We start from the raw sequence: 13,784 nt of genomic DNA on the forward strand, positions 1-13,784 counted from the left end.
GTTCACAAGATTGTGGGCGGAATAACACGGTCAAGTCTGTTTCTTATATTAACCAGAATACAGTTTGTCTTTCGGAAAGCCGAAGTGGGCGCAGTGCCGCCCCTGCCGGGTGTTCGTGCATAAGCACCTTCGGGCTGCAGGTGCAGTGATGTGTACCAAGCAGATCTCGATCGCCGATTGGCTGGGGTGGAGAGTTGTTGTCTCCCGCTCGCTCGCTGATTGGCTGGCCTCGAGTCGTGCGCCAAGGATGCCTTGCTGCCCGGGTGTAGCACGACGGCCAGTGACAGGGAGTGCTCGTGGAGGAGCGAGAGCGGAAACCGGCGAGAGGCCAGCGAGGGGCCACTGCCGCCCGGGCACCGGAGCAGAGTGCGTGCCGCCGAGCGGGCGTACGGTGCGCACTAGTGACCACAGGGTGTAGGTGAGCGGGAGGGGGTCAGTGAGCGGGTATTTCTAGTGTCCCGACAGCAGTGGCTGCCTTGTGTGGTTGTGTGTGCTGCAGGAAGGGTCTCTGGGAGCGTGTGCAGGTATTTGTGTGCTACGCATACTCTTACTCGTGTACGTGATCCATCTGCTCGGGGCTGTATCCGTCCCGCACGAGGGCGCCTCTACTCCGATCCTGGCTCTGTGCATGTGAACACTGCATGTCCCTGCTTCGCCCATGTCCTGTGTGCATGCTCCATTCTGCTATGTGCCGGGGTCTACGGTATATGCCGGTTAAATGGGTGTGTTGTCATGGCTGCTGCATACTTGCCGTGTACACCAGGGGTGTGAATATGTGTGCTATATATATTCATACATCATGGCGTGTATACTCTGTTCCGTGTATACACTCCGCTTGAATGCATTTACTGTTCTAGACTAAGGCTGTGTGTTCAGTCCGTCATCTGTTATGTAGGTATGACTGGTATGGACTGACTGTGCGCCTTCTGTGAATGCTGTACATGCAGTCTCCTGTGTGTGTCTATGCGCCATATGTTCTGTGTGCATACCACAGGAATGGTGTTTTGTACTCTGCCTTATCCGTAAACATACTGCATGTATGACCCGAGTAGATACCAGGGTGATCTCCGTGTGCGGTGTGCACACTCCTTTTGTGCTGTCTGTAAACTGATTTATGTGCATGTACACTGCGTGTCTGTTCGTACACAGCTACCGGCAGCGCATGCACTCGTGCTGTGTGTGCTCTGTGTGTTATTGCGGGCATATTCCGTTAATACTGGATACCCAGCCTGCATATATGTTCTGCAGCGTCAACGTGCAACCTCTCAGCCGCTTGTCGGCGCCGAGTCCTCACACATGTTACTAAGAGAGGACGTCGCTTTAGGGGTTGAGAGGATGAAATCCCCAATTTTCACCCATTTATCTGAAATGTAACATTTAGTTTGCCAGCTAGTGGATTGGGTAAACAGTGGCAGCTGAATGTCGGTTCTATGTAAAGTGTTACTGGAGAGACGACAGTCTCTTCATTCAACGCCTGCCGTAGTGCGTGTCTGCACTGCGAATCTCTGGTCAAACTCCACGTGCTAGACAGTTTCAGTAAAGCGCCTTGTTTTAAATGATCTGCAATCCCCATCTGAATCAGTACTTTGTAGTTAAGTATACGGAGAAAGAGAGGTGGGTCCGTTGAGGTCTGAAACGAGCTGTGGCACAACGCTATAGGGAAAACTAGGCTGACGGCAACTTGTGTTAGTAATTCATATAGCGCCATAACGCCGGAGTCAATAGCGCTTAAAATCCCGATAAACATAACGAAGCCTGCCACCCAATGAACCTTTAGAATAGTAGCGTCTATTAATCGTCACTGTCGCACTAAAAAGAGCACCTTTGTGCCTCATTCTTCCGGGTGTACTGTGAAACAGCACATTTTCAGCATCATGTATGCGGACATTAGGCTAAATAGCACATCGTTCTTCCGGATGTCCCTTTAAATGGTGTAGATTCAAAATTAGGTGTCTGTGCCATGTTGACTACCGCAGATGCACTGTTGTTTGTCCGGCCTGCCCGTGAAAAACATCCCATTAAAGCACTATTTAGCACTATTTAGCCAGATGGATGCCACTTGCATTAGTGATCATGGTGTTCTGTTATGTACCACCAATTATTCTCTAGTATTTGGGGCGCTATGTTAAATAGCTCTGATTCTGCACCATTTATCCGCGCAATAATGTGTTTTAATTTATCACAATTCTGTCTTCACACTGCCAATAAGATATTCTGCTTTTGCACAATGTAGTAATAGTCAGGCTGTCCTGTTAAAGGGCCAACACCCTTGAGCCCGATCTTGTCCATGATGTTAAACCAGCAGCGTCAGGGAAAAATATCCTTTTTTTAAAATAAAGAAATGCTGCAGCCGCTCAGGCAGAAATATCTTTACAATGTGTCTCTGATCGCACTTCAAATAAGACTGCCTAACATGTCCTAATGACCTCGAACGCTTCATTTCTCAATATGTCTGACCGTCTTGTCTCCCCAAAGCAAAAAAAATAAAAAGGTTCAGTTGTGTTGAAAAATACAAGTTGCTCTTAACATTAATTTTATCAGTCACAACTTTAGTTTGTCAATTAAAAACATAAACATTGCGTAACATGCATTAGCATGCCACCAATAAACTTAAGTAAGACACGTACCTTTAACACTTTATTTAAAAATGTAACATTGAATACATTATTAAAAAAACCCGAAGTACTAAATTATAGTAGTGGCCCCTAAATAAATATTAAAGTACAATGAAAAAAAACCTAAACAAGGCGCCAATCTCCTCAGTTCCATAAACACAGAGACTTGTAACTCTCGATAGCAAGACTAATGGTCGCATACGTGATAAAGTGCTTCCGTGATGTATTAAAGTGCAAACGGTGCCTGTCAGGTAAAATTACGGATTTGCTTAATGCCCCTGACGGGGTAGAGGCCGATTGGTGGTCAGGGCTCCCAACAACCTGTCTTGTCTCGACACTGATCGTAACTTCCTGCTCCTAAGGCCAGGGGTTCGGGTGGGTACTCGCCCTCTGTAATAGCCCAACGATTCTGTGACCCCTTCGAGGTCCCATGCTTAGCTGTCCGGCTTCCCTTTAAACTGGGCAATGGGACCCCCTTTAAGAAGGTCCTAAATATATAGAGGAATTACACGACTCATATACTAAGTATTCGCTGGGTTAAGAAATTCTTTTACAGCTGAACTGCACTGGTCTAAACCCCAATAACTTAAATTCTTCCTTTAACAAGGTTCTTCGCAGGAGATCTAATTGGGGCAAATACATAAGGTGTGCAGCAGTGACTCATTTGACTGATGACACACATTAATTATTGGAAATATATATTTGTTCATATCCTTGTTTCCTGCATGACGTGATCCTGGGCAAATTACACTCAAGCTTGCCGTCCATAGTCCTGTCACACATGCTGCACACGTAGCATTAGGACAGAAGAACCTGTGTTTCAGTTTTTGAGGGAAGTTACCTGGCAGCCATATATTGTGTGGATAAATCACCTGAATTGCCCCGCCTCTTTTCGTGAGCTCACGTCTTGCTCATTATGCCTGTATCATTTACGTTTAATAACGTGACACCGTAAGGCCTCCTCCCTGTTACATGTGGGGATACATGCTGACTTCGCACCCATGAGGCGGAAGAAGCACAGTCTCCCGAGAACAATGCGCAAGCGTTGGGTTGGTACAGTCCAGCTGCAGAAGGTGAGGAGAGGCAGAGGTTCGGTGATGGATGTAGCCTCAGATGGATAACGTTAGAGAGAGAAGAGACGGGCAGCATGGGGCACACCTGCCAAATGCCCCCAGCTCAAGCGTGGGACTTTCAGATACTCACTGCTTTCAGCCCGCTGCATTTTGGGACGTGTAGTTTTCATTTTAACATTGAATTAAACAAATCCACCAGGTGAAGCTAAAGAGCCAGGACTGGCTGAAGGTGGCACACATCACTGGGTCACTTGGCAAATGGGGCTGGCGTGTGATACAAGGGACGCTCAGAGGTTAAGTATTAACTTACTTCGCCTTTTTGTTGTTACTTTGTGCTGTCTATCAGCTGTTTTTTAAATTAAATCAGTATAATTGCCCATCTTTTTTCACTGTACTTTACATTCCAACGTACAAACACCCTTCGCTGAAGCTGTTTTTGGTAGAAAGTATTTGTAACTGGTCAACTGGAACTTCTACTATGGTGCCCCTAAAGAGTCACTGTCTTTCAGTGCCCGGGTGTGTGAGTTGAGGCTTCATGATGCAATGCTTGAGAGACTTGTCCCATGTCATTCAGAATCTTGGATCCAAGGTCCCGCTGCACCACTCTATGGGGTGGAGTCTTCTCTGCAGAGATGCAGTTTCTATACTATTGAGCAGATGTCGGGTGCTGGGGGAAGGTTAAAGAATTTATGGATTTACTCTGAAAAGTGCCTATTGGTCCAGGCGCTTTGACACAAATTGGGAGTGATGGAAATTGAATCTAAGCCACGTGTTGCCTTTATCAGATGAGGTCACAAAATTCTTCAGGCCAGCTCCTTGTGGTTGACATGTCTGCTGGGCAGGGAGTTCGCCAGCGAGGTGACTATATTGTACCCTTCTTATTTCTGTTCTTGTGTTTATCCGGGCTGATTCCCTTTACTCAGCTGTGCGTAATGTGATGTGAATGTGAGAAGTGCTATTAAAACCAGCTTCACTGCTTATTCTAAAGGCTGGCTTGTGGCATCCAATCTCCAACCTGTGTGTGAATCCGCCCTTTCTAAGAACATTCAACTCTATGGGCCGGATTCACAAAGGTGTCCCTAAGACTTACTCTGTTTACTCCTGAAATTCATGAGTAAGCCAGTGGCATAGCAGAAAATGATGCCCCCCCTCCCAGCAGAATGTAATGAGGGTGGCACTGATATTTATTGGTATTGGGCTAAATGCTGGACCCTTGAATGGTTGAGAGCCCCCCTGCACCACAGGGGCTGCAGGGCTCTGTGTTACGGCCCTGGAATAAACCAAGAGTCCTACAAGTGTAGGCCACATCTACTCATACAGCCTTGTGAATGCGGCTCTGTTGGTTGATTCGTAATGAATTAGCTCAATTCCTTTTAAATTTACGAAGGGAGAGTCTGACACTGATAATAATACTGGTAAGTCGTGAGAGCTGCCACACAAAGGATGCATTTGGACTCTGTAACCTAAGTGTGAAGTATTTATTCCATATCATGTACATTTGTGCATCCTTCTTGCTTATAAGGAATGTTCATTAAAAACAACATAAGGACGGCAACACAGGCTCACACCCAGGGTCACCGGAATTATGCGATTTTTGCAGCTCTGGCATTTCCGCATTATTATAAAATTTGCTGCATATGTGACAATCTATCATCTGTTGTACAATCTGCATATTTTAACACAAACAATTGTTTGTAGGTCCTACAGGTCAAATGTTTCTAAAAACACTGCAACACGTGTGGCAGTGCAGTGGAAGCTTGTTTACAAAGGCTCGCTGGTCACCTTTTTGTTGTATTTGGATGTTAAGCTGGTAATAATAACCTTTTCCCAGACAGGGTTAACCTGTGTAAAAATGACAAAATAAGGCACTAATGCTTTCACAAAATTTGCAGCACTAAGCAGAATAGTTTTCCCTTTTTTTATGCACAATTTACTCAACCTTGCCACATAATTTGGTCCTCATATGCTTCATAATTGAAAAGGCCCTACACATTCCCCCACCAACCACGACTGACAGCGATGGAGTTTTACATTGTTTAATTGCTTTTTGACCTATTTTAGGGTCATCAATGGATTTCTGTATTTTTATAAGTTTGCTTAGTATTCTAATAATTATTCCAATTGCTGTGGTGGATTTGTTTTGCTGGCTGTTTAGGGTCCAGCGCAAAGCATTCCGTCCCTGGAGTAATCTCTCTGTGGGCTTTTAACCACGCCCATGTCAAGCCCATCAGTTTGGTTGGTTCGTGGGCTTGCCTTTTAAAATTCACTTGATTTACTTAGTGAAAGGCATGCACACGTCATGCCTTTTCCCATGTTTAACCCACCTCGAACGCACCAGCTACTACTGAAAACATACCAGACTCCATGTTTTCTGCACTAATTTTTCTCTTTATTTCGTAGGCAGCGCAATCTCGCTGGGCAGTAGTAGAGCGCTTTGTATGACATCGACCCTGTTACATGGATATTTGCACTTTTGCTGGTCACATTGATAATTGCACTTTTGCCTATACGTTTCACGGCGAGCAAACTTCTGTTTCCTTTTGTGTGTTTGCTTTGCGCTCATGGTGGCCGTCGGCTCGCTTATGTGAAACTGTTTTACTTCTCAGTTTCTCTGGCAAGAAAAGTCCGGTTAGGAGTTTACAACGTTAACAGCTTTAACTCGAGTAAACGCGAGACCAATTGCATTGCAAATGCTTGTTCTTATTTTGGAGGCTAACATCTTGAAATCTTGAGCCAGAGAGGCTAAGGAACTTTCACAAATGAGGGCTCCTGTACGGTCTATCAGCAGCTCAAAATAAACCATATTTTAAGGCACACATCAGTGCTCTGCTTACTGCTGTGGTCGAGCACCTGCCCATTCTGGAAGACGTTGGTCAGCCTTCTGGCCATGTCCCTTGAACCTGCTCGAGGGTGTCTGACCGGGTCAGCCGGCCTGAGGGGCCACTGACCTCGAAACCTCTGCAGGTCAAAGTTGAGATGTCTCTTGCGAGCAGAGCAGATGCGCCCATGGCGCTTCCCACTTTATACGACAGAAGTTGGATTTTTATTTATCTGCAAACACTTTAGATTTAAACATCGAGGCAGCTTGTAGCTTGGTCTGTGCTGTTTGCACAACAACAATCGACATGCTGATGTCTGTCAGAGCTGATGAAGAGCAAACACTGACTCCAGAGACAGGATCTTAAGTGCGTGAGAAGAGCTGGCACTTCAAAAGCACTCTGCACTCGAAGCGCATTATGCGGGGCCTTGCCTGGGCCCAGCAGCGGGACTCTGCATTTCAACACGCTTATAGAAACCGTCTCTACCTTTAATGTAAATCGCAGGAAAATAGTGCTCTCAGTGGAGCAAAGAAAATGCATTGTTGGCTTTAAGTCAAGGCCCAATTTAAACACACAAAGGTGACTAAAACACAAACGAACAATAAGCAAAGATATTTGGAAACATGAAATGTTGTCTTCGGTCTTGGAACCTGTTTTTATTCTGGCGATTCCTTGTGAAGAAAGAAAGCAAGATGTATTTGACAGTCGAACTGATGAGCGTATGAAGATGGCAGACCCTAACCCCTTCCATGTATGAACATATATATTTATTTTTTTATTTATCATTATACATTTTTTTACTACACGAGTCTGTAAGACAACTAAAGCTGCCTCCAAACCAGCCCTAAAAATATTTGTAATAAAAGTACCAATCTCTGAGATATGAGCCCACCTGGCTTAGAGTCAGTAGGGGGAAGTAAAAGCACTGACTGATATACCATAGAGTCAGATTTAGATCACTTTGGCAACAGAATCGTGGAGTTCTGTCCCTACTGGCAAGGGGAGACCATTGGTCGATTTCAGAGGTTCTGTGACTCTGAGATGTCTCAGGCAACCAACTAGTAATGTTTTGCAAAGCACCACATGGGTTCTATCTGAGACACAATGCACTGGGAGATGTATCTCTCTCATTGCTTGACAAAACAAAAACACAATGAGAAGGTATAGAAAGTCAGGTTTCAGTTGACCTACCCTTCTCCAAGAAATGACCCTAAAAGACTGGAGTCAAAAGAGAAAAGTCGGAGCTTCGGATGGAATGGCGAGTAAGTAGGTTCAATGGGCTGGAGCAGAAAGAGTTAATGTAGTCAATGAAACCAAGCAGTTCTTTCTGTAGTTCTGCAGCAAGGTATTTCGTCGCCTCTTTCAGATTCTGTAAAGCTTTGAGACCCTGAAATGTCTCTGAACAAACAGTTGATGTTCTCCTAAGCACCTTGTGGTTCAAACACTGACTGGTGGAGCTATTGGGCCTTGACAGTGAGGTGGTTTCTTCAGGATGCAGTTTAGTGGGCCATAACACTATTCACCTGAATGAAAAGCTAAGTTGCCATTGCCTTAAATCTGTGCTATCTTGCCATTGGATGGCTGGGGTGATGTCAGACAGGAGCTCACCCCAATACTTGATTGCTCTTCCACCAATGATCAGCCAAGTCACCTCCATGCACCCGATGCACGAGTGGGCCCTCCACTCTCCATGTCTTCCAGTAGTAGTCTGGAAGAGTGATATGGGGAGCGACACTGCTTGCTTCTCTTAGTTGCCTTGCTCTGGCCTTTCACTTCCTGCACTATATTCGTACCTAAGCCCAGACCTCACTTATCAATAGAGGCCCTTCACTTGATACACTCTCTACATAACCAGTCCTAGGCTTGTACTCATCAGTAGAAGTTCTTCACTTTATCCACTCTATGTATAACCGTTCCTAGGCCTCTGCTCATCGATGGAGGCTCTGCATTTCATGCACACTATGTATAGCTGCTCCTAGGCCTCTATTCATCAGTAGAGGGTCTTCCCTTTAGCCACAATATGTAGAGCTGCTCAGAGGCCTCTGCTCATCCATGGAGGCTCTGCATTTCATGCACACTATGTATAGCTGCTCCTAGGCCTCTATTTATCAGTAGAGGGTCTTCACTTTATCCACAATATGTAGAGCTTCTCCTAGGCCTCTGCTCATCGATGGAGGCTCTGCATTTCATGGCACTCTGTATAGCTGCCCTTAGGCCTCTACTCATCGGTAGAGGGTCTTCACTTTATCCACAATATGTATAGCTGCTCCTAGGCCTCTGCTCATTGGTAGAGGGTCTTCACTTTATCCAGTGTATGTATAGCTGCGCCTAGACCTCTGCTTGTTGATGGAGGATCTGCACTTCACGTGCTTTCTTCGTTAGCAAGCAGATGTCTTGCTTATCAATGGATGCTCTGCATTTCATGCACAGTGTGCACCACTGCACCTGGGGCTCTCCTCAATGATGTTGGCTCTACACTTTGTGCACTCTCTACATACCAAACCCTGGACCTCTACTTATTGATAGATTGTCTTCACTTTATGCGTACTATACATAGCCACACCTGTGCCTCTACTTGTTAATTGAAACTATGCACTTGCACACTATTAATAGCTACCTCTAGGCCTCTACTTTGCGATGGAGGATCTGCATTAAATCCACAGTCTACATTGCCATGCATAAACCTCTGCTTATTAAAGGTGTGTATGTGCTTTATGCACTCTCTGCTTAGCTGTGCTTGCAACCGTACTTTTTGATGAAGGCTTTGCCCTTCACATATACTCAGCATTGACTGCACTTCAAGAGCAGTGTGGCCGCACCTGGGCCTCTCCAAGTCAAGGGAGCCTTGTAATTTCATGAGAATTCTGAACAACTCTTTGGGTCTCTCCTTATCAAGCGAGAATCTGCACTTCACAAGCTCTCTTCATCAAAGGAGGTCTATGCTTCATCAGCACTCTGCATGACCATGCTTGAACTCACCCCTAGTGAGGAGCGCATTGCATTGTCCGCACTCCAGCGCATTCTACAAAGCATTGCCTTGCGGTCCCTGGGCACGAGCATTTGTGACTCACAAGCAGTTTGTACAGCATGTCTCTAGCTAAGAGCGCTCTGCAATCCCTGAGCAGTCTGTAGGGCCTTGCCTGGATCTCTCCACTAATAGGAATGGTCTACACTCTACAGACACTCAGCTTTGTCTCATCAGGGCGGAGGACAGAGCCCAGCAATCGAATTGCAAGCCATTAGTCAAGAATTCTACCCGCAAAGTTACAAGCAAATCCTTCTATGGGGTACACCAAAAGCTAAGTTATCGATCATGGTACATGCTCCAGAGTTCTGATCTTGACTTTCAGATTCACCAATAAAAGTGAGCCCGACAAACCACTCTAGCTTTCTAGTCTTCAGCGTCCTACTCTAACCTAGTCTTACGCTCTCAGAAAGAGGGCTCACTAACCGTGCCTTCCACCCTTCCCTGCATCAAGCATTATATAGAACCTAGGCATCAATATGTATGTAAATAATCATGGAATGACCCAGGTAAGGGTACCTATGTCGCAGTCCCACGGCTTGGTGATGCATGATCCATTGTTTGTTCTCATGATGTTATCAAGAAATTATTTACTAATTTGCTTAAAGTAGGCACGGCAAACAAGATGGCAGACAATATCAAGGGTTACATTTACAACTGGTCAGTACTGACGACAGTCATAGGGTCACATTTACAAAAAGAGACGCGAACCACCAAAGAGAGAATTCAGTGTATGGTATAAAGTTCAGTATGTAGGACTTTTACAGTGGTGGCCATGGTTGCTTTTGATTGACGTCTTTAAGTCTAGGCCCAGCAGTCTCCATACTTGTGGGCTGGAGCCCAGAGTTGCCACAACAGTTCTTATTTGCTTGATCTTTCATGGATTAAGTGAAAACTCAAGCTTGAATGGTAGGTTGCAAGGCTGTACACGTTATTCTCTGAAGGAAGATAACACTGAGCAGGTTAAACTTGATCTTGAGCTAACATCGTGTCATCCTTGTTTCCCTGGTTGTGTTTGATCTGCCTGTTGTATCTAGTCTTCTGCTACTATTGTTCTTCAGCTCTGAACCTTCACAGGAGAACGCATGAGATCAGCCAGGTTGGCCAATGGTCAAGATTTGTTTTCAGAATTTCTGCACACGAAGAATGCAAAAATCAAAAACTACATGGTACTACAGTTATTGTGAAGAGTGTGTGATGATACAAATTGCATGTTTCATTTCATTGACAATTACGAATGAGGATACTTATGGACAGCAACTTTTGACCTATTTCTTACCTTTACTCTACCAGTCCTAACTGAAAGCACAACTGTAAATCTAGCTTTTACCTTTAGTCAAGCAACTTAATCACTACTTTTCGCCTAACCATTAAATGCACCCCACACCTACTGATTTTGCATTGAGGTTGCATCACTTTTGTGGTGCAGCTCTGACACAAAATCCTTTTTGCCATTCACTAAGGCACGCAAAGTCACTTTTATTTGGCTTTGCTTGATTTAGTAAATACCAAGTAATGCAAGGTGTCGCTATGTGCTGCATTGTGTTACGTTGGGTAGGTGTGACGCAGGGATGGGTGGAGCATGGGCATTCCCATGCATTCACACAAGTAATTTGAGACAGACCCAGACTTACGAAGACTTGTAAACCTGGGTTAGTGCCAAAATAATGCTCCTACGTGACAGAGGTGTAACAAAAAGAAATATCTTTATTTCTCCTTGTTACTTCCTCTTGCCATGCGTGCAGCATTCTGCAGCACACATAGAAAGAGAAGTGCACCTCTAAGGATTGTTTTTGTGCAGGAAGGTAATTCTTCCTGCACACAACACTCTTGTCTGTAACACAGGCACCCTAACAGTGTGGGGCAAGGGTCCCTGGGTTGGTGCTAGGAAGCCAACAGTGCAAGGAGGGAGAAGAAATGCTCAAAAAGTTTGTAAATATGGGGCATTTCTGCATTCTCCCTTTCATGCAGTGTGGTACAGCAAGTTACAGTGTGTGAAGTAATAGATACGCTCCTAATGAGCAATAATAATAATTACTAATTAGTTATGTTTACAGTTAGTCATTTCTAAGCATGGTCAATTACAGGTATTATGTAGCTGGCAAGATGTCACATTTATTTAACAATCACCTTTCACAACCATCTGTTGTAACCTGCAGGGCACAAGTTGAAATCTGGCAAGGCCACTCACCCTTCCATCCTTCCGAGGCCAGTAAAAGAGTATCATTAAACAGATTAATAGTAACACCTATTATTTAGAATTCTTAGAAGCAGCAGAGGACTGATATGAGGCACTGTGTTAAAATGTCACCTAAGTGAATAGCATCCACAGCTGGGAGTTGTCATAATCTAATTATAAAATGATTATTGACCCTAAATGCCATTGTTTATAAATGGTGTGAGCTGTTTTAACTGACAGGAAGAGAAGAAAGTAGATTACATCAGAGAACTGATATAAAAATCGAAGCTGATATCCAAATTGCAAGTTACTTCAAAATTCAAACTTATAGGCCTTAGGCTTGAAGGCATTGAGTAAACCAACAAGCAGGGCTGGCATTAGCACTGGTGGCGTCCGGTGCGACTAGTTTTTTGGCACCCCTCCCTCACGGCCGGCCTCCTCCTCCTCAAATTCCCACACTACCAACCTCCAAAAGTGCCCCTCATTTCTCCATTTCCCCCTCTCTCACGTGCATTTCATTTGTTTTAAAGCACAGGTAAGGGATGGCTTTAATAATCCACTCAGCTATCTCCATAAAATACAGATCTGTTCTTTGCAGCAGGCATATTAACCCTCTGCGCTACTTTATGGCAAGTCAAAACTGCCTCTAGACAAATCAGTGTTATTTTGACATTTTTATTGCTGCTTAAAAGCCGGTTGCATAATGAATCCTGCATTATATGCTTTTAAATTGTAAGTTCATGCTCAACTCCACTGAGGTCAGTTCTCCCTCCAGGACAGCGCCAAGTGCAGCTGCTCTAGTCGCACTTCCCTAAAGCCGGCCCTTCCAACAACTAAGGTGGGCTGTCGGAAGGAGGTGGTTCCCTTCACACATGGTCTGACATCCTCACAAGAGTACCTCTGTCTTGGCGGCGGTCATTGTAAGCAGGGACACTTTAAAGATTTTGGGGGCCCAGGGCCACACGTGTTTTGGAGGCCCTTGTTTGGAACAGCTTTGAATTTATGATCCAGTTTCACCTCTTTCATGGCTGTTTGGCCAGATCGCCGACAGTGTACAGGCACACGTGTCCAAATTCTACATGTTTACATTTAATATTCAGGGATAGTGACATGTGTTTTCAATATTGTAACATAGCTACAGCCCACTAATATTACTGCAAATAATCTCTGTGACACCCTCACGTTTCTCATATACTAGTTTCCGGTTTGATCTAAAACTAACTTTGCTTATGGAGGTGGCACACCATTTCTCTTCAAAATGTCTTAATAGACCGTCACCCATCACCCACAACAAAAATACATTACAGGAAACGGTATAGGGCAAGAGACTCTGCAGACCAGAGCTGGCTTTTCAGGGCCCCCCTGAATGGCTGGGGTCTTGGGCCACATCTCACCTTGTCCATGACGTAAAACATTTCTGATTGTAAGATTACTTTAGTCACATTCCGGTTCAACAACTGTGTCGCCCTATAGGAGTGAAACTTTTATGTACTTGAACGGAATCAGTCAGTTTGATAAAATATTAAATCATATAGGAGCAACGGAGACCCTTCTGTAACCCCGGATTTGCCCCAACCCTTAGTAGGAGAGTGTTATGGTATTCTACCATATCTACATGAAAGGCCTCAAGCCACCTAAATTCCCACCAGATTATACCTTCCCCTTTCTTTTGAGGCTCTCCGTGGTGTAATTTAAATGCAGCTCGAGACATAAGCAAAAGGTATAAGTTTGCTTGCCTGCGCTTGGACACAGTATATGCCTATGGAAAGATGTTTAGGATTTCGAAAAATCAACCAAATATATTTTAAAAGAAAAAAGACATAATGGTTTTGAATAGGATTACATGAGCTTTAAACAGAAGAGTTTATATTTACCAGAGGATCACCTCTTGTTTAGTGATTGCTGGTGTTTCCCCAGATTGTCTGGGCTTTACACTTTGACTTTCACTACTATTGTGCCCTTATATTTGCTCTTCCTATTACTCTATCCAACTTCCCTTGTTTTATTGGATGTTGCCAGTGAGCTTCGTGGCATTTAGATACAACTACTTTCAGTCTTCCACAACTGAGGAAA

The 13,784-nt window shown here is 44.5% G+C and overlaps 1 protein-coding gene across 1 annotated transcript in view; it reads left to right on the plus strand.

The window, feature by feature from the left end:
- Positions 1 to 231: 231 nt before the first annotated feature.
- CDKL1 (cyclin dependent kinase like 1) overlaps positions 232 to 13,784 on the plus strand; it is a 259,570-nt gene continuing 246,017 nt past the window's right edge. Inside the window, exon 1 of the mRNA XM_069208689.1 lies at positions 232 to 418. The gene's annotated coding sequence lies outside the window, so the exon portion shown is untranslated. The remainder of the gene's footprint in view (positions 419 to 13,784) is intronic.

Source organism: Pleurodeles waltl, chromosome 9 (assembly GCF_031143425.1).
Source record: "Pleurodeles waltl isolate 20211129_DDA chromosome 9, aPleWal1.hap1.20221129, whole genome shotgun sequence".
Taxonomy (NCBI): Eukaryota; Metazoa; Chordata; class Amphibia; order Caudata; family Salamandridae; genus Pleurodeles; species Pleurodeles waltl.